This window comes from Electrophorus electricus, chromosome 14 (assembly GCF_041902795.1).
Source record: "Electrophorus electricus isolate QZ-2024a chromosome 14, ASM4190279v1, whole genome shotgun sequence".
NCBI classification, from domain to species: domain Eukaryota; kingdom Metazoa; phylum Chordata; class Actinopteri; order Gymnotiformes; family Gymnotidae; genus Electrophorus; species Electrophorus electricus.
Window position 1 is genome coordinate 24,621,192 of NC_137510.1, and position 10,893 is coordinate 24,632,084.

At 45.4% G+C, this 10,893-nt stretch overlaps 1 long non-coding RNA gene across 1 annotated transcript; it reads left to right on the forward strand.

The window, feature by feature from the left end:
* The first annotated feature begins 124 nt into the window (after window positions 1–124).
* Window positions 125–9,623, forward strand: LOC145651107 (uncharacterized). Its single transcript, XR_014116779.1, has 3 exons — window positions 125–774; window positions 2,117–2,295; window positions 8,097–9,623. It is a non-coding gene; the product is annotated as an uncharacterized LOC145651107 (long non-coding RNA).
* The last annotated feature ends 1,270 nt before the right edge of the window (window positions 9,624–10,893 follow it).

Here is a 10,893-nt window from a genome sequence, read left to right on the forward strand (position 1 = left end):
ATTTCAATCAATGCTGTAAAATCTATAATGAAAACAATGAACATTAAAAGAATGTATGATTGGAGATCAGATCACCTCATTAAAGTTGTCTGCAGAATAAGGTCTCAACTAACATGTACAAATACTAAAGTTATGTGGCATATCCTCTGGTAAACTTTGCTTTTCCATATGATAAAATGTGGTTTACCCTCTGGTAAAATACATTATATGCTTTGGTAAAGTACAGTATAAACCTCTGATGAAACAGAGTATACACCTCTGGTAAAATACAACATAAACCACTGTTAAAATAAATTATACACCTCTGGTAAAATACAGTGTAAACCTCTGGTAAAATACAATATACAATCTGGTAAAATGTTATATGCCCAATGATAAGATTAACAGAAGCATACTGAAGAGGCACCTTAGACCCTTATAGAACTATTGTAGAGTTTGTACTCTTTAATTAGTAGCTTTTGTAGAGTCATGGTTTCTATTTATTTTAGTGAAATAGCAAATCCTTATGACCTTAATTCATTTGAAGTGTGAAGTAGTTGGAAGAGGAACACTCAGTAAGGACAACTGTCAGTGGAGGCGTTTGTTATAAACCCGGGTTGCATCCAAGCAACGGCTATCTTCCCTGCTTCAAAACAACAATGGCATCACTGTTCGTAACTAAAACTATAGCTTATATATCTACTATGCCCGGATACTGGGACTTGTACAAGGTAGAAACCATGACTCAATACAAATCAAACTTTTCCTGAACAAAACTTTTCAGCCTAGAGCAAAGTAAGTGATAAGCAAATTAACTAATAACCTTTTATCAATGTATTCATAACCTCATTTAATGTTTTAGGTTAAGATATATTTCTGTCTTAATGGAAGTGTTGGAGGCATCGTTACAGTTTGTTGGTAATGGGATCTTGAACATTTTCTATGCTTTGATGTTGACCAATGAATTAAGGACCATTTTACAGGCTTACTCCACTATGCCAAAAACATAACTTCAACATGTAATGTCTTATGCAGCAAGATTTTTTTCATAAAGATCATACTTAATACTAAATAAAATAAAACTTGGCTTGATTCATTCTCAACTGTATTTTTTATATGCCGGCAGTGGCCCTGTGATTACAACTGACCTGAGTAAAAGGTGAAGGCTACAGGGTTTAGGGTTCAGGGTTGAGAGTAGGGAAGAGAGAGTAAGAACACTTCCCATCAAATTAATGAACATAAAAAACTTGTTCAGGTCGAGGCCCACTCCGGCCACCAGAGGGAGGCCTCGAGTCAACCACACTACTAATCAGGCTTGATGCCCAACAGCTGGGCTAGATCTATAAATGCCCAGTGACCCAGTCATTCAGTGTTGGGTCTTTGCTAAAGTTCTGAGCCAAGCTCCTAGCCAGTAACTTCAGGTATTGAGGTCTGTAAGCCCTCATGCTACACCTCATTTCTTCCCTGCGAGGGTGTCTGTGTTTTTACACGTCCCCTCCCCTCTCCAGTTTTCCTCTCTCGAGTCTCTCTCTTTCTCGAGGTTTCCCTTTGCCATTCGGGTTCCTTCCCGTTTTCTGGTTTTGTTTGGGAAGTTTTAGTTTGGTTTTCCCCAGTGCATTGGGGTTGCCATTCTTCCCATGGCGTCCTTTGTTCTCCCTTTTTTTCCACGCTCGGCGTGGTGTTTAGTATTTTGTTTTGTTTTACCTGATCCAAGATCTAACTGTTCTGCACACTGGCCCACCATCATTAGAGCGTGGTTGCTCACCCAGTAGGCTGTCGGTGTCATCACCTAGCTGACTTTGAGCCCATCCTACATATAAAATCGAATTATGATGCTGGTGGCACAGAAGAAGTGAGAGTTGAACTAATGTGCTCTTTATTATCCATGATAAATATATTCAGTAAAGTTATCCATGGGAATACTCTGGAAGTCGAGTCACAATACACTGAAGACTTCCAGTGGTTTCCATGACCGCTAATGCGCAGCGTTGTTCCTCGGGACCTGTGCAAGTATAAATAGGGAGACATAGCGATGAGAAGCAGGCGTGTCCAATCAGTAAACAGGTGATTGGGAGCGGGGTAAACAAACAGTACAGCCCTCGTCTGATGTAGGCGCTTCCCTCTCGCTGTTGGACAGGCCAACCATGACAGAACCCCTCCCCAAAGACACCACCAGCCGCCTGGAGCGAGGCGGGCCTCTGGGATGGGCCTCTGCGGGCGCAGCCTGTGGAAGGAGGCGATGAGGTCGGGGTCTAAAACCTGGGAGGCCGGAACCCAACTACATTGCTCAGGACCGTACCCCTCCCAGTCCACATGGTATTGCAACCCCTTGCCTCTCCTCCGGGAATCGAGCAGGGCCGTCACCTTGTACGCCGGGCCCCCCTCCGTTTCCACAAGCGGATGCGGGTTGAATGAGGAACCGTCCTCTCCGGCGAGGGGACCCTGCGTCACGGGCCTCAGTGCTGAAACGTGGAAGGCCTGGGAATCCCGACTACACCTGGCCAGACCAACCCAATAAGTTACCTCGTTGATTTTTCCCTTGACCGTATACAGGCCCTCATATTTTGCGGCCAGTTTGCCTGTGGCACCTGTGTGGCCATCCCCGGTTGATACCCGATTAGCTGAGCTGTACGTGTGGCACCAGGATGTCCCGTTCCCACAGTGGTATGAGCCCATGTGATTAAGGCACCTTGGTGTTTTGGAGGTACGTAGAGGTGATCAGGTGGGCACTGCAGATGTGGGTTTGCGGGCTTTATTTGTTGGTGGATGTCCAACTCCAGTGACCACAAGAAGCACGAGGGGGGAAGAATAGGCTCCTCACTCGTCAGTAGGGCTTCCGCATGGTGTTGTCGGGACAACGCATCCACCCTGGTGTTTCTCTCCCCAGGCCTGTCGGTTACGTGGAACTTGAACCTGAAGAAGAATATGGACCACCGGGCTTGCCTAGTGTTCAGTCTATTTGTGGTCTGTAAGTACTCTAGGTTTTTGTGGTCAGTGTATACTGTAAAGGGGTGTCCAATGCCTCCACTCCTTGAAGGCTAATTTCATGGCCAACAACCCGAGGTCCCCTACACCACAGTTCTGTTCCGTCAGGCTTAGCTTCTGGGAAAAGTAGGCAATGGGTTTAAATCCCCCTCTCTCACCTGTGTGTTGAGACAACACGGCACCCACTCCTGTGTCTGCAGCATCCACCTCCACCAAAAAGGGCTTCCCTGGGTCTGGTCGCTGTAGTACCAGTGCAATGATGAAAGTGGCCTTGAGCCCCTCGAAAGACCTTTCCACCTTGGGGGGTCCACCTGACCCGCCTAGCCGGTCCCCAGAGTTGGTCTGTGAGAGGTTTAGCAATGGAACTAAAGTTCTTGATGAACCTCCTGTAGAAATGAGCAAAGCCCAGAAATCGTCGTATCGCCTTGCGCGTGTGTGGTCTTTGCCCGGCTGCATACACACACTGCCCTCCTGGATGACGTACCCCAGGAAGTCTACCTCCCTATAGTGCAACTCACTTTTCTGCCGTGCAGCGATGAGAAGCAGGTGTCTCCAAACAGTGAACAGGTGATTGAGAGCGGGGTAAACAAACGGTATGGCCCTTTTCTGATGTGGGCGTTTCCCTCGGTGTTGGACCGGCCAACCATGACACTAATACTGGTTAATCTTCAGATTACAACAATGTAAACATGATATTCTGCAATAGAACAAAAATAGTAGCAACAAGCTATTTACTGAGATCTCCAAAAGATTTAGTCATACACAATTATCGGAATAATTAAAACTGGAAATGGTGGCTGTCCTGTCCGTTGGTTGGATAGCAAGATAAGGGATAGCTTCTTTTAAATGAGAAAATTTGTTCAGGAGTGTCAAGCAGAGCTTAATGAATTAGAAAAGTAATATTGGTTTGCTAGATCATATCCATTAGTTTTTCTAGAGTAATATATATCATTTTGTGGTGAAACCTGAGATTTAAACTATAGCTAATAATTCCTGTTCTCTCAGTACACACAACGCTTATTGGGCATGTATAATCTTTACTAGAAATGACTGCTTATGCTGATCTTTAAAATGTCTGATAAGGCTGTGAAACCCATGCTCAGTATATTTCAAAAATATAAAGTAGAATAATTATGAAATACACTATCACGTTCAAACATGGTTTATTAGTTATCACTGGTCAGAGCAGCAGGGACCTCCAAACCAGTCCAGAAGCTGTAAAAGAGAAGAGGGATTTTTATTCAAGGAACTCCAGTCCACACAGTAAATAAACGCCAGCTGGAATCCAGGCAGACAAATGAAACAGAGGGCAATTCCATAAATCAAAAACCAAAGAAGTAGTTCATGAACCAGGAAATGGAGACAAACCCTTACAATTCACCCCTGCCCTCCACGTCCATCCTCCCATGGCTGGTAAGTGAAGTCATGCCAACAGGAGTTCTCGTGCCAGCTGGTCATCAAAGTCAGTTAGTGGGGGCGGGGTGATCTGTGTGTGTGTCCTCATGTCCAGCAGGCTGTTATTATTCTCAGTCTTTCAGGCACTGAAGGGCTTTGGCTCCTCCCACCTCCCTCCAGTACTAGAGGGTTTGGCTCCTCCCATCTCCCCCCAGTACTAGAGGGTTTGGCTCCTCCCACCTCCCTCCAGTACTAGAGGGTTTGGCTCCTCCCACCTCCCTGCAGTACTAGAGGGTTTGCTCCTCCCACCTTCCTCCAGTACTAGAATGTTTGGCTCCTCCCACCTCCCACCAGTACTAGAGAGTTTGGCTCCTCCCACCTCCCTCCAGTACTAGAGGGTTTGGCTCCTCCCACCTCCCTCCAGTACTAGAGGGTTTGCTCCTCCTACCTTCCTCCAGTACTAGAATGTTTGGCTCCTCCCACCTCCATCCAGTATTAGAGGGTTTGGCTCCTCCCACCTCCCTTCAGTATTAGACGGTTTGGCTCCTCCCATCTCCCTCCAGTACTAGAGGGTTTGGCTCCTCCCACCTCCCTCCAGTACTAGAGGGTTTGGCTCCTCCCACCTCCCACCAGTACTGGACAGTTTGGCTCCTCCCACCTCCCTCCAGTACTAGAGGGTTTGGCTCCTCCCACCTCCCACCAGTACTGGACAGTTTGGCTCCTCCCACCTCCCTCCAGTACTAGAGGGTTTGGCTCCTCCCACCTCCCTCCAGTACTAGAGGGTTTGGCTCCTCCCACCTCCCTCCAGTACTAGAGGGTTTGGCTCCTCCCACCTCCCTCCAGTACTAGAGGGTTTGGCTCCTCCCAGCTCTTTTCACTCCTCCCAGTCTTTGCCTTCTCCTTCTCTGCCACCTTCTCTGCCCTTTCGAGTCCCTGAGACACTGAAGCGCTGCTCTCCTTCCCCTCCCTGTGCTCTGGGCTCGGCTGCGCTCGGTCACCTATGAAGTGTGGGGACACTTCAGGCTGGTCCTCTGCAGGACTCGGGTGGAGGCGTTTTACAGTTAGAGGACCGTTGGTTCTCTAACTGCTTTTTCCTCACTCCTTGCCTTCTGTCTAGCTTCACAAAGTTTTGTTTGTTTCCTGGTTTTATCTGTTTCAACCCCAATTTCTTTTTGTCTCTCGCTAAGCATCATGAGATACCTTCGCTGCCACTGCACTTCCTGGTTTATCACAATTTCTCTCCATTTTTGCTGTTCTTGTTCCATATACATATGTATGATTTACTTGTACATTTCTCTCATCCTCGTGCAGTCATTTCATCCGTCTCAGTCTCTCCATCTCCTTCATCTTTGCATCCTCAAAATGAGCTTTCCCTCTTAGTGCTCTCTGTTGTCCTTCCCGTACTGTACTGTCCCACATTTTCAGCTCTCTGTTCCGTTCCTCCTCAGTCTCTCTTTTTGGTGATGGCTCCCCCATGGCACCTTTGTATTGTCCTCCAGGTAAACTATTTTCTGCCTTTTTCACCAAATAGTTTGGTGCTATATATAATAATATAATAGGTGCTATATTTTCCTTTCTAGGAGGCTCCAGGTGCTTTCAAACTGTCTCTTTTTCCTCACACCTTGCCTTTTCTTTTTCAAGCCTTATTTCTTCCTTTCTCTCACTGAGCATCATGGGATCTTTCCTGAAACTTCATTTCCTGCTTTAGCACGATTTCTTTCCATTCTTCCCTGCTGATTCTTTGGCACTTCCTCCATTTCCTTTGCCATCCTTCTCTCCATTTCTCTCGTTTTCTTTCCCATCTTCTCTTTTCTCTTTCTCAAATACATACAGCATGTATCTTCTCTCTCTTAGTCTTCCCGTTCAGTTCTCTCCTTCATCGTGTCCAGCTCTCTGTTCCGTTCCTCCTCCGTCTCTCTTCCCTCTTGTCTTCCACCACACTTCCACCACTCTGTCCTTTGTCGTTTCAAGCTCTGTTTCCAGAGCCTTTGCATTCTCCTCCCAGGTCGTGTCCACCTTTGTCTCTCTGGTCCTACAGTGGCAGTGCTTACTTACTCTCTCTGCCATTCTCTTTCACAGGCTTCTGCCTCAACACCTTCTAAAACAAGCAATAAACAACACATGTAACATCAACTCTTAGAAACACAGAAGGCACAAGCCAAGAAACAGTGACAGAATGTCAGTATACAAAAACTGGCATGATAACTCTGGCTAATCTCACTGTGAGCCTACGCCTCTCCAAGCCTTCGCCACTAATCACTAATAACGGGATAATGTCACGTCTCTCATTTCTCATTATTTTCAGCTTTTCCATTTTCATTCTCTTCTGTTTCTCCAGACTGTTCAGCACTTTCAGCTGCAGGTGTTTCTGCTGGATTGTCTCTGGCTGCTGCATCTCACTCTCGGCTGTGATGTCGCCCTCTGGCTGTGGGTTTGTCCTGCACTCTTTCTGCACTTATCACGCTGAATGCTGAGCTCTGATTTGGGAAATTAGAAATAAACAATTTCTCTTTTTATGACAAACACGTATCCATGACAACATAGGTTTAATGTCATTTGACATAAAACATGCTTTCGAAATTTGAAAAATTAATCCCTGGATACAATTTTTCATGTTACAATTAAAATGTTTTAATTCTCTTAAGCTTCCATCAGATTTTCTAATCAACCTTATGGCCTAGATTGGAACATGTCACTCATGTCACTCTTTAAAAAAAACAAATATTAATTGTATAACTACATTTTAAAAAGCCTTAATTGTAATAAAAATTCTAAAACATATAAGGAAAGTCATAAAAATCATAAATCCATCAGACTTACTGTCACGATCAGTCCCTTCTATCTTCCGTGTTCCGTGTTTTCCCTGTCTTGTGTTTAGTTCCGTTCCATAGTTTTGTTTTGTCCTCACCTTGTTTGATTGCTTACACCTGTCCCTCGTTCATGTATTTAAACCCTGTTGCATGCCTTGGTTGGCGCTGTTCACTTGAATTATTGTATTTTTGAATTATTGTATGTGTTTGAATGTTAGTTCACTGATGGTTGTGTGTATATTTTAATCATTTTGTTTGTTTGTTCTCCTAGCCTTAGCCCTGAGTTTTCCCTAGTCTTTTGTTATAGCCTGATTCCCCTGTTTGCTTCCTCTTGTACTCTTGTTTTGTTAAGTCATGTATCCACGTACTCTCTGTGTCGGCTCTATGACCCTGGACCGCCTAAACAACTCTAATTTTGGATTTGCCCCAATTAAATCTCGCTCTTCTCCGCACATGCATCTGCCTCCTTACCGCTCAACATTACACTTACCTCTCGTTCTGTCTGCATAATTCAAGCCTATATGATATAGAAAACGAATACGGTAGGTGTATTTGATCTACTGCTCTCTGCTATCTCTTACTCTCATATGAGGGTGTGTGTGTGTGCGTGTTGTGTGTGTGTGTGTAGTTGCCGCTTGATGTCACAAGGGCTCTGTGATGTCTCTGTCCTCTGTCAGGAACCCTCCTTATCAGTGGATATCTATGAACCTGTAATACAGCTTCGTAGAGACCTGGTTTGTAAATATGTATGTCAAAGTTTAGTAGAATTAGCTATATGCACTTTTGGATAGGATTGAAATCAATATTTAAAATTTTATTTACGCTTCTCGGCTTTTTGGCTAACCTCAAGTGTAGTATCCGTACTACGGCTTGATTTATTGTGGGTTTTTATTGCTGATGTTTAATTGTTTTTATTTTGTTTTTTAGGCCTAGCTTGTCCTGGTGTAGAGACCCCTGGAGCAGCTTGAAGACTCTGACGACATCATCGGCTGGGGGAGCCTGCAGAGGACCACAGTTCTGGATCTGCCTATAGGAGGAGGGTGGAAGATCCAGGACCTAGGCTGAAGCTCTAGGCCCTGGGGGAGCCGCTCTGGCAGAGCCTAGGTCGGGAGCGGGTAGTGGAGGCCTACTCAATACAGCCAAGTTCCGCTTGAGTTGTCCGGGGGAGGAGACCCCCTTTACCAAGAGGGTCTCCTTCATACGGGAGGTTCTCTTCAGGGCCTTGGGGCTGTCGCCGGGAGAACTCATCTGTTCCCAGCGCAACAGGCCCTTGAGGTTCTACGATGTGACACTCTCCTGCTCTGAGGTGTATCGGGAGGTCCTGGGGTGGAAGGAGGTCCTCTTTGGTCACCCTATGGGGAAACTACACGTGGTGGAACCTCTGTGGGACAGTAACCGGAAGATGGTTACTACCTACATGTTTAATACCCATGTCCCTGCAGAGGTGATCCACAGGTTCCTCCAGCAGTTCGGAGAGGTGCATCTGGGGGACCGAATGGTACGGGACAAGCTGGGAGTGTGGAATGGGCGCCGCCAGTTTATGGTGACTTTTAAAGAGGATGGTAAGGTGGGGTTGGTACACCCCCCAGCCCTGTTCTCTTGGCAATAACCGGGGGTACCTCTTTTATAGGGAACACCCGGTCTTTTGCAGGAATTCCCAGGGCCACGGCCATAGGACGGAGGACTGCCTGGACCTTCGGTGTTTGAACTGTTTGGACCCTGGACATATGGCCCGGCACTGCAGGGGCCCCAGGAGATGTCTGCAGTGCTGGGAAGAAGGGCACCTGGCGCATGCCTGCCCCAGTCAGGTGAGAACTTGTATCGGCTAGGGGCAGGAGCACAGGAGTGGCAGCACCTGAGGCACCCAAGAGAGCAGTGGAGAGTCCTGGGCCAGATGGAGGGGAGGTGTCAACAGGATTGGAGAAGAGGGAGACCCCTTCAGGAGGCCATCAGGTGGAGGGGCCTGGGACGACCTCCTCCACCCTTCAGTCCTCGCGCCAGCAGAAGAGTGAGTCCGAGGAGTCTGGGCAGTCCCAGGTGGTGAAGAAAATGGGGAAGAAAGTAAGGACCGGCTGGACCGAGGAGGTAGCGCCCAGGGCCCCCCTTTCCTCTACCCTCAGGTTGGACAGTACTGGGAGCTTCCCATCTCCCACTCCACTGGTCATAGACTTGGACATTACTGAGGACAGTGGGCTTTGTTTTAGTTGTTTTAATATTGTCTTAACTTTTTTTTTTTTTTTTTCTTTTCTTAGATGATGGACGGCTTTTAAACCTGCAGTAATTACGAGTGAATGTGTGTCTTGGTTATGTTACGGGAAGGGGTTTTATGTTTGTTGGGATGATGGTTTTAAAGGGGTTTAGTATTTGTGTGTAATGTTTTACTGGTTTTTGAAGAAGTTTATGTAAATTTTTGAATTTCATGATGGTTTATTGTTATTTGTTGGAATTCGAATAAACTGGATTAAAAGAAATTTAAATTTCATTTACCATCTTTTGTCCCACTGAATTTAATCATTCATGTATGACCACTGAACACATGCCAACAGTCACTATGCCGTTTAGAATTACTTTCTAAATGAAATAAATAGAAGGTTCTGCCTGTCTAACCAGACATTTGTTAAGGCGCAATGACCTAAACGTTTACCACCATTGCCTCTGTTTCTTAACGAATACATTTAATAAATGTAATTTCTCATTCACAGTTAATCCTCTAGCGTTTACCACATCGCAGTCGCGTCACTACACTCTGACCTCTCGTGGGGACATCATACGCACCACGCGCAGCTTCAACCGGCCCATTTGGGTCCACGAAATACCGCACGCGTCTAAAAGACCACAGCGGGACTTGCGCAGTTTTATTGTCCATGCTGAAAACTTTCTACACTCCCGTCTGCTGGGCAAGCGACATCAGCGCAAAGCACACAAGCACCATTAACATCAACAGGAAAGCAGTCCCGGAGCGCAGCCTTGTTCGCTTCATACATCTGGATAAACGTAATAAGCACTTAATAATATTTCTTTTGCATTTTTCTGCTCTGGTGTCGCTATAATTCGGTACTACATCAACGTCAATCCACATAATCCACATATACTGCAGCTGTGACTGTACACGTAAAAACAAAGTACAGTTTTTGCACTACAATTATATTATTATTATTATTATATAACTACAGTAACGCCAAAACTCCAGGCGTCAAATTAACGTCCCATATTTTAATTATATTTGAATGGCTAACAGCTGCTAAGGCAAAACAAAACAAATCACAAAAAGATTAAGCAATCTACCACAGATTTTTTCTGTCTGTTTATTATATGTGATTAATTAGATTGCTCATGTTTTAATGTATGCTTGCATGATTATAACCTGTTTGGTACTATGGATTTACTAGGTGTAACTGTACAGCCAGGAGTCTGTTTGCAGTTAGTTTTGGGGCTTTGGAAGACCAGTGAAAGTTACATTTGTTTGGGGAAAAGGCAAAAAATGGAAAAAAAGAAATTAAAAAACAAGGGGTCTTTAAAGGAACAACATGTAATGCATTTACTGTACTAAATCTTAAAATGTCCATGATATGGCATCAGAGATTTACCAAACATACTTACCTGAAATACAGTGCAACAGCCAGAATGTTCTCCTTTGTAATTTCCATTCTGGACTGGAAAGTCTGTTTGTATTTTGGCCTGTGATCCCACCCACTGCACATTTCCTAGTGTCATTTTGACACCC